Source organism: Falco naumanni, chromosome 2, assembly GCF_017639655.2.
Source record: "Falco naumanni isolate bFalNau1 chromosome 2, bFalNau1.pat, whole genome shotgun sequence".
NCBI lineage: Eukaryota > Metazoa > Chordata > Aves > Falconiformes > Falconidae > Falco > Falco naumanni.
In genome coordinates, this window is record NC_054055.1 from 64,196,585 (window position 1) to 64,211,560 (window position 14,976).

General features: G+C 41.5%; 1 protein-coding gene across 1 annotated transcript in view; it reads right to left on the minus strand.

Moving 5' to 3' along the window:
• The window catches only part of COL4A1 (collagen type IV alpha 1 chain), a 123,626-nt gene that overhangs the window by 107,914 nt on the left and 736 nt on the right, over positions 1 to 14,976 (minus strand). The window lies entirely within an intron of this gene.

The following is a 14,976-nucleotide window of genomic DNA, read 5'->3' on the forward strand; positions in this document are numbered from 1 at the left end:
TCCGATTACTTTTATTTTCCTCCTCTACATTGGATATCAAAATTCAAATCTATTATCTTTACTCATCCAAATAATACTGTGAATACTTGCCTTTTCTTGTAGAAAAAAAGAAATATTTCTGTTTTATGGTCCTAAGCAGAAACAATTTCGAATATATGCTTTTAAATATATTATCATTAAAGTTAGAAACAATTTTGTTCTCAAAGAGTGTCACAAAGAAGTAGCCAAAATAAAAGCTTCAGATGGAAATCCCTAGTTAATCTGGTGCCCTATCCTGAACCCTCTGACAAAATTCCCCTTGATGATCCATCTTTTTTCCCGTTCTGATATTTAGCCTCTTCGAATGTTTGTCTCTGTGGTTACTGTAGAAACACCTAAAAATGAGAACAGCAAGGGCCAATACAGGAAAAAGCTAGACAACCCAGAGTTACATGTTAAGTGATGGGTGCGAGTGCATTGCCAACTTTTGGGACATGCACACCCCTTTTATTCCTGAAGCTGGTGATACTGGAAAATTAATCGATCAAATGCATTTTTATTATACACTTTCAGGCTTTGTATAATCCCTATCACAGAATATCATACAACTGACTTATATCCTACTTTAAGGATCAGGAAGTTTAGTTATCCTTACTTCACTTTTGGGAGAGGGAGACACAGGGAAGCTAAAAATACTGCCTAGGGCTGCCAAAACAGGGACTGGCTGCTCCCTCGTGTGCAGACAGCCACATTCACCTGCAGCTGGACTGGATACTGCCTGCAACATCTCCTGAAGTCCACTATATCAGCCACAAGCTGAACTTATTCTAGGACAGGAAGCAGATAAGCAGTTGATCAGCTTTATGGAGCTAGAAATCCATGCTGTTTGCTCCAACAGGGTACCTAAGCAGCCAGATGGAGCTGCTCAGGGAGAAGAGTTCCTTGTTGAACACCAAATGAAAAAAGAGAAAAGGAAGGAACAGTACCAAGAACACTACTTGTACTCAAGGACACGCTCCTTAGAAATATGCCAGATCCACCACTTCAGGCTGCAGTACCTGAACCTGTTTGCAATTCTGCTTGTAGCTGAGGGAACACGTGGGTGTGCAATGGGAGGGCAACCACTGGAAATGCAATGATCGTATTGTATACTTCTGACAAAAAATGACAGCCCTCAAGGGGCTTGTGGCATGGCAGTGTATGACCAGAGGCAACATTAGAGATTTATTTCTGAAACAGACACTCTACCACCAGACAGGATGCAATGTCTACTGTTTCATACCTAAAAGGTTTGATGAACATGCCACAGAACAAACCAAACTGGAAAAAAAACTTAAGACTACACAGTGAGAGAATTCATAATTTGACCTGAAAAAAAGAGAAGAAAACCCCACACTATTTTTACCACACAGTCAGAATATAGCCTATGCCAACTTTATTGGAGGAAAAGAAATTCATTGGAACCTGTTATTCTTCCTTGATTATCCATCTAGATCCATGGTCCTGACTTAGATGTGAGGAGTTTTAAAGGCTTTGGGAGAGAGGTCAGGGGCACATACATTTTTCCTGAACAAAAATAAAAGGGAATGAGGGAAGGGGGGGGGGAAATGTATCTGCAACAGATAATTGCTTAAAAAAATGAGGGTTTATCTACATTATGCATAATGCAACTCTTAGTCTTAAAAGGAGTAAGCAGTGCTAGATATACTTTCATTAAATGAATTATAAAATACTTCTGAATGTTACATGTAATATTGGGGGGTGTTATTAACAGATACTTCTGTGAGTAGGCACCAATGGTATATGTCTAGAATAATAAAAAAAAAAAAGTGTTGAAAGAGATATAGTGTCAGTATCATTAACTTGTGAAGAAAAATGAAGATTTCAGAAACAAGTACATGCACAGGTACTTTATAATAAAGAATAAAAGAGATGGTTCTGGTGAAAAAATTCCATAGTTATGAAACATAATATCCTAATGTATAGACATAGAAATGTTTTTTGACCAGGTCTGAAAATAGTACAGACTGCAGTGCACAGGAATTGTGTTTGGCTGATACTGCAGGTTCCAAAATGAAGTTGTTTATTCAAGCTATTTATAATTCAAGAAAGAATTCTGATAAATAAAAGGACAGTGGTAGCATTTTTATCATTACCCTAGCAATTATTTTTCTGTGTATTCTGAGACAAAAATACATAATGTACATTTCTTTTGAATTTTTCTGCAAAATTTTCTTTTCCAGTATTTCTTGATAAGGCCTGGAAAAAGAAACAAAACCCAAGAAACAAGTAATCTTTTATTCCTAAACAATTTCTGCTGCTTTTTCCCCAAAACAAGTGTGTTCCTGAATTTCACTGGCATTCTAGATGCTGTGATCCATACCAACTGTCAGTAGTCCTTAAAAAAGAAACAATACACCAGCTGGGCACAGTCACAAAACTTTACGGGTTTCAGTCATCTTATCCCTCTTCCCTGAAAACACCTCTGGACTAAAACGCTACCAGAAGATCCCACCCAGTAGTTCGTCTCCTTTGCACTGTTAAAGAGTTACAACATGTAGAAAAGCAGGTACCAAGAAATACACCCAGAGGCTTTGAAGATAGTTTGAAGTGTTCACTTAACAGTGGGAAATCTTAAACCAAACTCTATAGAAAAAGTTGCCTTGTCTTCTACTGACACCATTTTGGAAGATGTCTCTTTGTTAATGTCTTTATTATTAAAAAAAAAAAATAAATCTCTGTTTGATGACTCAGCCTAGAGCCTCAGGAGATATTTTTCCCATGTTAATTTACATTAATCCCTACACCCAGGTAGTTTCTCACCTGTCAACACATCCAAAAGCTTTTTGTGGCTTCTTGATACTACACAATATTTGCACATGTTGTGTTATATTTTAATTGACGAACCTTTATGAAGCTAGCAGCCCATCAACACTAAGTCCCAACGTTGAAACAAACATATATGGAAAAAAATAAAGTCATTACAGACATGACATCGGACTTCAGTCTAGGGAATAGGGTAATGCTGGTTGAAAGGGAGGAAAACAGGGACAGGACACCTGACCAGCTTCTCTTTTTCTCTCTGTAAATCTGTGAATATCAAATAACCCTCAGGCAACCAAGCTGACAAAACTCATTTTTACTGTGCTGACCAAGACCACTAGCCTACTTCTCTGCACATAATTCTTCAGTGACAGAAGTAATTTCTCGTGTCATAAATCACTGAAACACCGTAAGACTAAGAAAAGACACATAGATCTTTCTGACATTTTCTGGCCTTTTTACAGTTTGTACCTTCCCCTTTCTTATCACTTGTAGGTTGAGAAGGGGATGCAAGAGGCATTGCTCTTGCTCCCCACGCCGTCAGCTGCAGAGTTCGGCTGTGAAGGTGACTCCACGCAAGGACGGAGCAGCACTACCACTTCAGGCTGCAGATCAAACCTCTCCAGTCCCAGGGGAACAGACCAAGGATGCAGGATCCCTGCCGGTCATTTCGGGCTCACAGGAAGCAGATGCGACCGCCAAGGGTCCAACTTGGGATGTGCAGCCCACCAGCTGATCAGCACTCCTCTGCCTCACCTGTAGGATGAAGGGCAGCAGGTGCTGCTGCTTGTCCCACAGGAGCCCGTTCCTGCTACTGGCCAACCCAAGCCTCAGCCGTGCTCCTGCTTCAAACGCAGCTGCTGGCAACCAGCAAAGGACAAACAGTGCTGATTTCGCCTGCGAGGTTTTATGTGTAGGAGGTAATAGCCAGGGAAGAAAAAGTTGGAATGTCTTTTTTATATGCCACAGTAAAGCAGGTGTAAGGAAGAGGCTGAAATGCCATCTTTCCCACAGGGAGCACAGCACACATGGGAAGGCATGTCGGGAGGGCAACCAAGTTGTGGCCACTGGTCTTACCCAGCCAATATACTTAGAAATTATTCCTCTGCCCAGCTGATACCTCAGAATTTCACTACAACACGCCAAGTGCCTTGACTCTTTTACAGTCCCATCCCTCTTCCACCCCTCTAAATAAGGCAGGGAAATAGCCAGTCTAAAGAAGTGGACACCTGTGTAAGATCAGACTTCTCCATGACAGACACAGTTATACACTTAATGGGTCACTAAATAATTCCTGCAGCCAGTCAGATACTGAAGCATCAGCACAAAAATTCAGTCAAATGACTAATTCCTATGAATTATCCCACCTGATACTGGGCTATCAGATTAATAATTGGTACCAAAGGAAACACACAGATCACTGCCCACCACCAGTGACAACTATGAGATTGGTCAGTTATGATGGTACATCACAATTCTGCCTTTAGCATGGTGTGATTCAGATTTTAAAAATGCTTTCCTGGCAGCTTCCACCTAATACTATAAATCTAAGCACAGGAATTCTGTACTTTACACTTTCTAACACAGCAAACAACAGTGACAAGAAACAGATCACTTTACATGCAATATTATAAATTCAGTTTTAACTAGTGATGTTGTACCCAAGCTTTCCATTTTACCTAACATTCCAGAAATCCATTAGTTGTATTCAGGTACAGAACAATTCATGTAAGAGGCTCACGTTTTAAGTACACCACGACATTCAATTCTTTTCAGCAACACTTCACATCTAGTAATATGTGCAAGTTCACAGAGAACTCATTCTCCATCTTCATGACTGATTTGTTATGATTTATATATCTTTGGCTTTAGAACTATGAAATAATTTTCTCAACAGCTGAATGACATTTATCAGACACACAGGGGTGTTATCAAAAACAATACAAGACATGACATAATCACATATGCACCTCCCCGTATCAATCAATTTCGTACACTTCTCTTGGCAAATATAGATACACACTGTGCCATGTGCAAACCAGTCCCGTGTAATTGCCCATTACCAATGATGGCATGCATCTGAGCAAGCACAGAGAGGGAAATATAGAACTTCTCATGTTTTGTTCATGATATGTTCAGACTTTATGACAATGAATGGGAATTTACAAAATTTAAGATTGCTTACGAGCCTTACAGTACAGGATAACAGCCCAGCTAAAATAAACCTGAGCTCAACAGAATACAGACACTCAGTACATGGTCTGTTTTGGCACTGGCGTTAAGTTCTGTGTGCTGTTCTCTTTTATAAAATTAAATAGAATCATTTTAGCTTAACAACCAGGAAACTTTTTATTAAAAGTGGACCAAAATCATAATACGTTGGCTTTCATTTCAAGCCACACATGGACCTTATAGATGCCATTTCAGGCCTTAACAAAGGTTCAGTTAGTCTTGATAATATCCTACACGTGTTTTGTGCAGTTGTACTTCTAGAGGGCCTAGTAGCATCCAGGACTAGTGTATCTACAGGACCTCACAGACCTTCCTCTCACTCTCACATTGCCAAGTCCATTCCAGCACCAGGAGCTCATGTGGTATCGGTACGAAAGTGTTTCTGAATGCAAGGAAAGTATTTAGAACAAACACCTTTTAGTAGGCGTGTATGTTACCTTTGCAAAGACTGTGGTGACACAGATGGGTACCAGGCAATCGCTTGCCAGGCTTGCTCCTTTGAGGATTTTATTTGAGGACATAAAGAAGAAAATATGATTCTTATAATGACGGCACACAGAAGAATCCTTACAAAACAGTCCTCATTTCTGACCTATGCAAGTTTTCTGGCTTTGCCCTGTCACCATCATCTTCTTTGGTTTCCTTGATGCTTTAGGAGAAATTCCTTCCACAAACTTAGCACCTTCAGCTACCCTAAAAATGAGTTAAATGGAGGCTGAAATAATCAGCAATTTTGAGGAAATGACTCTGCACCTGACAGGACAGAGGGCACTGAGCTAGAATCACGGTGAGGTTGGCAGTTGCCTGCCTGTACGTCTCAGAGGCTAACATTCAAAGCTTTTCTATGCTCATGACACATCCAGTCCACTCAAGATCACAAACTCTGACCCAACCAAGAACACCATTCCTGGAAAACACATCAAAAATCATCATCTAGTTTGACTGACTAGTGTGAATCAGAGCACATTTTCAAAGGCATGTCCCTAGCAAGATGGATTTGTTTTTCTGCATGATTTGAACTATTATTTTGGCATTTTCAAGGGCATGAGCTGAGATATTATTTAACCCAAAGGCTTTAAGCATTGGTACAACATTTGTTGTATCACTGAGGTCCATAACGGGAAGTAAGTTTTAAAATAGCAATAGAAAGTCACAGACAGTAGGATTACACTGCATAAGAATTAATAGCACCAGAACCCATGTCTGAGTCTTCCCCCAGCTGGGATTTACCAGTAAGGATCAGAGGAACAACGTCTTCGAGGCTTGGTCTGCCAGCTGGGGGGTCCTTGCCACTGGTGGCAGGGGCCAGGAGCCAGAGTCAGCTCACACAGTTGTTTTTCAGCTAAGCAAAACTGTAACTGCAGGGCTCCAGCACTTAGCCCTTTCACTCTTTCCTGATTTTTTTCTTTTTGTAATACCAATTTTTTACAATCTCTTCTAATCCCTGGCTTCCGGGATGCTTCTTGCCCTGGCTTCTACTCCAGCCCCTTGGGATGAGTCATGCAGCCTTGACTCTTCAGAATCACTGTACCATTTAAAAAAGAAAAAAAAAAAAAACCACCACCGACTTCCTAGGATAATTTTCAGCTTTTTACTTTCTTCTCATTTTCACTTATACCTCTTGCTATTCCCTACCTGTCTCAAAATACTCCATGTTGATTTCAAAAATGCAGCTGTTTGTAACAAAGATACAGTCCCATTCAATAGACTTCAGCTAAAAAAAAATAATCATTGTTTCAGTAAAAAAAGCCTCACAATTTTCTAAAACAAAGCCATAATATTACAAACATTTACATCATTTTAGCATTCCTTGCCTGTTCTTGCAAAATGTTAAAAACACACATGTATTTACAGCTAAAATACCTTCTGAGTTTTGGGCCTGAATACTGTATGCACATGCATCTTGGGTTTATGGCAGCTAGAATTTATCCTTTTTTATTCTGCTAGCAGATAACTGACTTACCATTGCCATAAAAGGGACAGAGCTTCAAGCACAATGTGAAAATTCCTGGAATGTTTGTGTCTACCCTCACTTAGCTGATTTTTCCCTTAATATGTGCACCATGAATACAAACCATTAATGTACTAATTCTTCTTCAAATTTTTGTCCTAATTCTTTACAGCCCTGTAAGTCCACACCAGTGTAATTTTTCAGCCTTATTTGGGTTTCATTACAAACTTAGGATTTGTTTTGATGCATTTAGATTATCAAATACTTCAACAGAAGTCTTCAGTAGACTAGAAAACAAGTTTTTTTCCAGTAGACAAACAACTGCACTAATAAAACGAAAAGACTTACAATATCCAGTCAGCACATAGCTATCCAGTGAAAATGGGCTAATTTGTTTTATCCCTTAGCTACAACTGAACATTTGTCATGACAAAAAAAAAAATAAAATACAGCCTTTCTCATTATGGTATTTGCATACTAAACTAAGGATCCTACAAATCATCTATTAAAATAGTACCAGCTAATAAAACTATATATTTCCCCCTAAGTTAGTAATTATATGCATGAAATATTACATACTTCACTGCAAATTTCCAACATGAATATCTGTAGAAACAATCCTCACCTAAGAATGGCATCAACTACAGAAACTTTCACCCACCAAACCATTTAGAAATGCTCTACCAGAATCCTGCCCCAGTGCTAAGACAGCATCCTCACATACAGAAGACACAGGAGAGGGCACCTAGTAGGAAGGCTGACTGCCTTGGTGAAACCACAGACCTCCCGTGTAGCTGGAGACATTACAAATACCACAGAAGCCAATACAAACATGGGCAGAGAAAAGGCTGGACACTGGATTTTAAAGGTGGTAGAAGAGATGTGATGTAGTAGCCTCAAGCCATTTTCTTCTAGCAAATGCTAGGCAACACCACAAGCCTTTTGGCACATTTTAGAAAAGTTCAACATCTATAAATGATTTGCAGCTTTCATCTTAATTCAGAGACAAAGCACGGAGTCTGCAAACTCAAGCTCTTCAGCACACCTCTTCTGCTCCCACTTTAATAGCTGGACAGGGTTCTCCAGTGGGGGGACAAACTTTACCTAAAAACATACTACTTCTTCCCAGTTGCAGCATTTGAAATGTTCTTTAAGGTATACATCGTTATCTACAGACAAGATAATGGATAATTTGTCCCATGCTTAATCTGTAAAAAGCTATATCTCTTCTGAATGCAAAAGACCTAACTCATTTGGTTTTCAATTAAAATATTCTAGTACTTCCTAGTAATTCTTGTTTATTAGGGTTATTCTTCTATTTATTTCATAACTTTGATAATTTCTTCCATCAGTTCCCTCTTGGACATCTTGAAAATCTTCGTGTCAAAACGCTCTCTCTGTCACCACTACTAGTGGATGAAAGCCACAAAAAGATGAAAGAAAATTAATTACTTTGCAATTTGTTTACTCCACACACTTGACAGCACTCTGTGTTTTGGCCTTTACATTGTTCTGTTGAAGATGCACACCCTCCCTCAGACCCTGCAAGAGGCTGTTTGCCAGCAGCAGTAAAGGTGAAGGCAGCAGGAGCACACACAGAGAGAAAAGGCAGAGGAAAGGAGGGGAACAGAGGATGTTCAGTAGTCCTCCTCTTGGATCCACCCAAAGAAACCCTCCAGCCTACATAAAATTCCATAAAGGCAGCTGAATAACTTTGCTAAAAACACAGTTTTTACTTTCTCTGTATTTTCTTACAATTCACACTTTCTGTGAACTAAGTTGGCACATCGTTGAAAATCTTATGCTATTTATTTCAGAACATGTGTGAGGACAGCATCCTTTTGACATGAAGGTAACATGAAAAAAGAAAAGGGGGAGGGGGAACCCCATCTTTTTCCAGCCCTTCTCTGGCTTCCCTCATTTCAACTCTTCCATGTCTTTTTTATTAAGCTACTGTAAGGCAGTCCAGGGCAGGCAAAAAGGTTATTTTGTGGGCTGTGAGGCAACGCTGACTCATCTCCACCCAAGCAGGTTCCAAGGCTGCAGCACCTGCTGCTTGCTCCTGTGCCACAGCACCTTGCACCAGAACTGCACTGCTGTCACTGAAAGACCCCAGCATAAAAGCAGGACTAGACTTCTCATTGGAACCCATATGTAAAAGTTTTCAGACCCTTGACGACTTGGCAAATCAGAGGTGCGAAGGGGTATTTCCTACCAAAACCACACATCCACCTAAGCTAAGAAGGGCTAATACAACCTTAAAGCATACTCTGCTTTTTGCCCACATTGGAAATGTGATGGAAGCAGGCACAATGTAAGAGGTTTCCTAAAAAATAAATACGTATTTGAGATACTGGATTGATCAAAGTGGTAGTAAGTGAACCCAGAGCTGAACGGGGTATAGCAGAAGTACAAGCGACTGGAAGCTAAAGTGCTTATAAACATACACTACTGTGCTTTTTTTTTTTTTTTTCTCTTCATTTTAGAAAGTTTATCCAAGTTCCCCCTTCTGTAAGAGAATATGTCAGAGATAAAGGAAGATTAAACAGTCCGGGTTTTGCTTTTCGAAACATTTACTGAAACCTGTTACTTACATACATGTATTTTTCTCAATACTAAATACAAACTTAAAAGACAAAATGGACACAATTTTTTTCTGATTAAATCTTTGATCATCCTCTGTCTGTTTATACATGCCAGCGAGTAACAACAGACAATGGCTTTTTGCACTATCTACTCATACTCTTTGTGAAGAATACATCTGCCTTTTTCCTTTAATGCAAGTCACGCAGATCAGAATAGCATGACAGTAATTGCCATATTGACAATGTTTTAACTTGTTCTGTATTTTACTTCCACATTGTCCAAGATACTGCTATATAAAGACTCTTGGTGGGCTAATGCCACATACTTTTCTGATGTATTAGATCGCTAAGAATAATTCCAGCCAGTCACAGCCCAGAGAAGTCAAAATTTTATCTTCCCACGATCATCGTTAAATTGCAGCAGTACTTCACGCCTTCAATTACTCATTAAAGGCACAGGTTGCTACTCCAGTTGGGTCACAGCCCATGCTCAGACTGTTCCCTTTGACCAAATTTTGCAAGGTTAAGGGCCTTTGTGATGGGAAAGTCAACAGAAATTCTGGGAAGGGAGTACTATGTATCTTTTAAACACTGATGAAGTAAATCAATTTATTCTCATGTTGAGGTTGTTGAATCTTCCTTTGTTTAGTCTAGTTCTATAAAAAGAACAATATTCATAAGCCTATCCCTAGAGATGGTTTCTGACATTTTCAAAACTATTGTCTTAGCTGCCTGCAGCAGCTATCCCACATTTCTCTACTTGATCAAGGCAACCAACAGTATATACATCCAGCATAACCTCAGGCATTATATAATCTAATTATAGCCCAGAACTATATATGCCAAGCAGACAAGTTATGATGAAACACTGCAGTAGTTCTGCAGGCATTTGGTACACACAGACGCTCAGAAGCCAAAACTATGCTACTTGGGATGACGGTCCAGGAATGCACTTGCACTTGCGTGTGCTGACACTCAACAGCTGGCTCCAGGAATGAGGTTCACAGAGATGAGTCAGGACTGACTGCTTGGGGAGGCTCAGGGACTGCACTCTCCTACACAGCTGGCACCCAACAGGTACGTGTTCCCAAAACAGCTTACCCCTCTCTCCTGACTATGGCACCCTGTGCCATGATGCTGTAGAAGAGGTGGCCAGAGGGAGAGGGGAAGCAGGCAGGAAAGACAGCAGAGACAAGGACTTTCCCTCGCAGAGCAAGGAGTCACCAGACCTGCCCCCTCATCCCCAGTAGTGCCCATGCATTTTACTCTGTATATATTTTGGCCAAACGACTTCCCACTGTAGAGGAATGAAACGGGGCTAATTAGCATTGATAATATACAGCTGTGGGCTGGCTTCAGGGGTATCAGGTTGGCCGATATAGATAAGGTGCAGCTGTGGCTGGTTCTGTTAAGTGGTTGAGAGCCAATGAAGCAGCAAGAGAAGAGAGAATGGGCCCTGGATGAGATGAAGGTAGCAGAGAGACTGGCACGAAGAGTGTGCTGGTATGAAATGGTAAAAGACCTTGCTGCAGCTTGATAGTCTGGAGAGTGCTGCGACACCCCACTGCTGCATGTTCAGCAAGCGTTCCTTGTCATGGGCTTGAAGGCCACCTGCCTGCCCGAGCTCTCACGGCCCTCTGTGGTGCATCCTCAGCCGCCCCAGGTCTCATACCCCTTCCCACCAAGCCACCTCAATCCAACAGGAGGAAAGGGGAGTGTTATACTTCTGTGCTTCTCTGTTGTGCTTCAGACCTTCCCACACCCCACCATAGCCTGACAGGAGGAACCAAACCCGTTTCCCTTTTCCCTCTGAAGCCTTCTAGCCCAAGAAATACTTAACTTACTGGAAGTCATTTGGGTCTCCTTCTGGCCACATTTTCTGAACTGAAGTGACCATATCTCCATCCTGAATTAAAACCTGTCAGGGTTTGTTAGAAGTGCTCTTGGTATTGACAAGTCCTTGAGGACATTAAGGATTTCAGGATCAAAGATGTCAAATGGTCTTAGGGGATAGGTCTCTCAGCACGGAGGGACAGCGGCAGCCCTAGATGCAAATGGCTGTAGAAGGCAGGTGCCCAACCCAGCCTTATTTCACCAGTAAAAGCACACCCAAGTGAAGTGCTGCCAGTCATTCACTCAGTCATATGACTTCTCTTCAGCCACATGCCAAAAGCCCAAGTCGTTTTTTTAATCTGCTCTTGGTTTATGCATCCTGTACATTTCACCTCAATAAACCCCATTTCTAATGAAAAAGAAACAGAAAACTTGTTCAGATTAGGTGGAAGCAGTATGTTCTTTTTGCTTTTGGCCTAGAATTGCATGTGTCAGGCTGCAGCCCCAAATACGATTTAAAAATAGGAAGGGTGACACGAGGAAGGCGTGAGGGCAATACAGCAGAGCTGCCTCTGCCTGGCCATGGATGAGGCACCACTCCCTGTACCGAGCTTACCCGGGGACAGGAACCTCCCAGCCTCCCACCAGTGCGTCCCCAGCTACCATCAGACATTCAGCTCAAATAACACTGGTGGAATCATCATTGCCCTCATGGAAAAAATTATGCCTGCTTTTATCACTGTTTTGGCCTGCCTTCCCCTAGTAGCTGGATAGAGCTTGCTCTCAGCTCTGGCCCAGCTCCCATTTCGCCAACACTAGGAGTGGAAAGGGAGGTGGGTTGGGAACTCTGAGAGATAGCTAAGCCCACCACCAAGCAGTGGCACACAGGGCTTCATCTCCATTACCCCCGTGTTATATGGCAGGCAGACCACTTGTGCAACTTGCCCCAGGACTCAAGCACAGCTGGAAGATCTTGTTCTGCTACAGAAAGCGCAGGGACCAGCACTGCAGTAGCATTGATGAGGTACCAAAACATGAAACCGGGATTTCCATGGCATTGTCAACTCTCAACCAAGCAGTACTAATGTTAGGAAACAGACTTTCTTCAAAGGAAATGGCAGCCTAAAGAGTGTCAGAAATGAGAGCCCCTGCAGAGATCCATCAAAACAAGCTTCTCCTGTAACCGTCTCATGGGAGCAGTCTCTCAGCCTGACCTGGAAATATCTTAATCTTCTGCCCTGTCTTCTACTCTGCTCTCCTCATAATTTGAAAATGAATCTCCTAAGAACACAGAACAGTACAAAACGCCGGATCAGCTATAATTAATATTTTAATTATAATTGTTCAATGTAAAAAACACTGCGCTTCCAGTGCCACATCTGGATGCATTTTATAGTGCCGCATTTCAAGTAGTGGGAGCTGCAACGGAGCAGCTCCCTTGTCTGTACTGAGGCATGTGATCCTGACAGCAGCTGGCTCAAGGCTGGCTTTGCTAGGTCAAATGCCCCTGTGAGAGCAGTCCTTCCAAACCTCCTTGTATGTATTTAATCATGGATACATCAGTGTTAAAAACAAGTTTTCACTCTGCCAGCCCTATTAGACTGCAGAATCATCAACAACGTAGCACAAGCTGCTTCTGCTATGTTTGCATTCCCAGGCACCCTCTCACATCTCAATTAGTTACCTCTGTACATCCACGCTGCACTTACGAAGAAATATTCTTTGCTGTGAGGATAACTGAGCACTGGCACAGGTTGCCCAGAAGGGTTGAGGAGTCTCCATCCTTGGAGATACTAAAAACCCAGCTGGACACAGCCTCGAGCAGTAGTCTGGCCCTGGTCTGAGCAGGGGGTTGGACTAGATGATCTCCAAGGTGCCCTCCAGCCTCAGCGATTCTGTGACAAAGGGCAATTAAGAACACAAGACCGTGGCTGCACAAAAAAATTTTAAAAAAATATCTTGTTAATCTCAGCTATTTTGGGGAAGGAAGGAGCCAGCATCATTTTTTTGCAGGAGAAAAGTTGTTGCTCCATTCAACCTATTGCAAACAGCATTGCACACAAGCTTGCCTACCACGCAGTCCTCGGCTAACACAACTACTCTCTAAATGTAAACAGTGGGAACGCGTTCATCTGAGGACATTGTGAGCACCAGGCCAGCTCTGCCAGCTCTCCAAAAGTAAGAGATCCTGCCCCAGGTATACAGTGGATCACACCACCCAGCCACAATCACTCGGAGGGCTCAGCCCAGCTCAGGGACCTACAAACAGAAGCCCCTCAACCACCTGGTATACTGCAGGTCAACAGCAGTTTCCATTGCCTTTTGGGCAGTTGCTAGTGGCAAGCAACAGTGTGGAGCTGGGGGCAATGCCAACAGAATTTAACTGATTGAAAGGCCACCCATGTTCGGCTGAAAGTTTATCTAAGGCAACAAAACTGCAATGCAGCTCAATTTCCACAGCATACTGGTGCTTCCCAGTGACGCTGATGACGAACTGTAAATCTGCAGACAGCATAGCATAGAAAGAACAGCTAATTATGAGGATAACTTCATAATACCATTAACGGTTCCAGATTGCATTTTAAGGAATCTTGATTTTAACAAAACAATTTATCCAGCATATACAGAACACTTCTAAAACAAAGCCTCTTCAGAGTTGCTACAGAAGACCCGAAACTGTACAACTGATATTAAAGTTTGTATCTTCTTTTAATGAGCACCTCTTCCCTACATAGTCTTCTGGTTTTGATTGACAGTCATGGTTTACCCAATGACTTCACTCTACAGTGCAAGATGGAAACATATATCCCAGACAGGTACGTAAGTTTCTAGGAATACCAAATCCAGAACTCAAAAGTGAATCATTTAAAAAGATTTTAATTAATTAAAATTAATTATATCCTGAAAGGAATACAGTTCAATCAGCTTAATGCCAAGTGATGGGCAAATTACTTAAAAGGTGCACCATCAAGTGATTTACTGCAATCACAGTAAGCCTGATATCATCAGCCTAGGAGCAACAGATAAGACATCAGATAAGACATCAGACATTCAGTGCATTTCTTACTTCAGCTGATTCAAGGCATACATACCATCCCCATGGTCACACAGGGATATCATAATTTACTATATAATTTAATTTCATCTGAAACCGCAGGAAAAAAGTTGAAAATGCTAACCCAGGATCTTACATTTCTAACAGGAAGCATGACAGAACCCCATCTGCCCATGCCTACACATGAGTTTTCTGCATCCCTTAATTTCACTACTACAGTATCAACCTAGTCCAATGCAAAAGATCAAGGAGACAGGAGAAGATGACCTGTTTCACATTACTATGTCAACTGCCCTTTACTTAGAGGTACAGAAGGAACAGCACAAATATTTCAGTAGTGCCAGGAAAGAGAGTCCTTTAACTTAAGGACAGTGGATAGCTAATATCTCAGTGATAAAATTAGCTCCCTTAGCAAAACTTTCAGACTACTTGCATGCTTTCGATTTTAAATGTCTGTAGCTCAATCTGGCTCCATCGGGAAAGGTGCCAAAACTCAACTTTAACCATTAACATCGGGA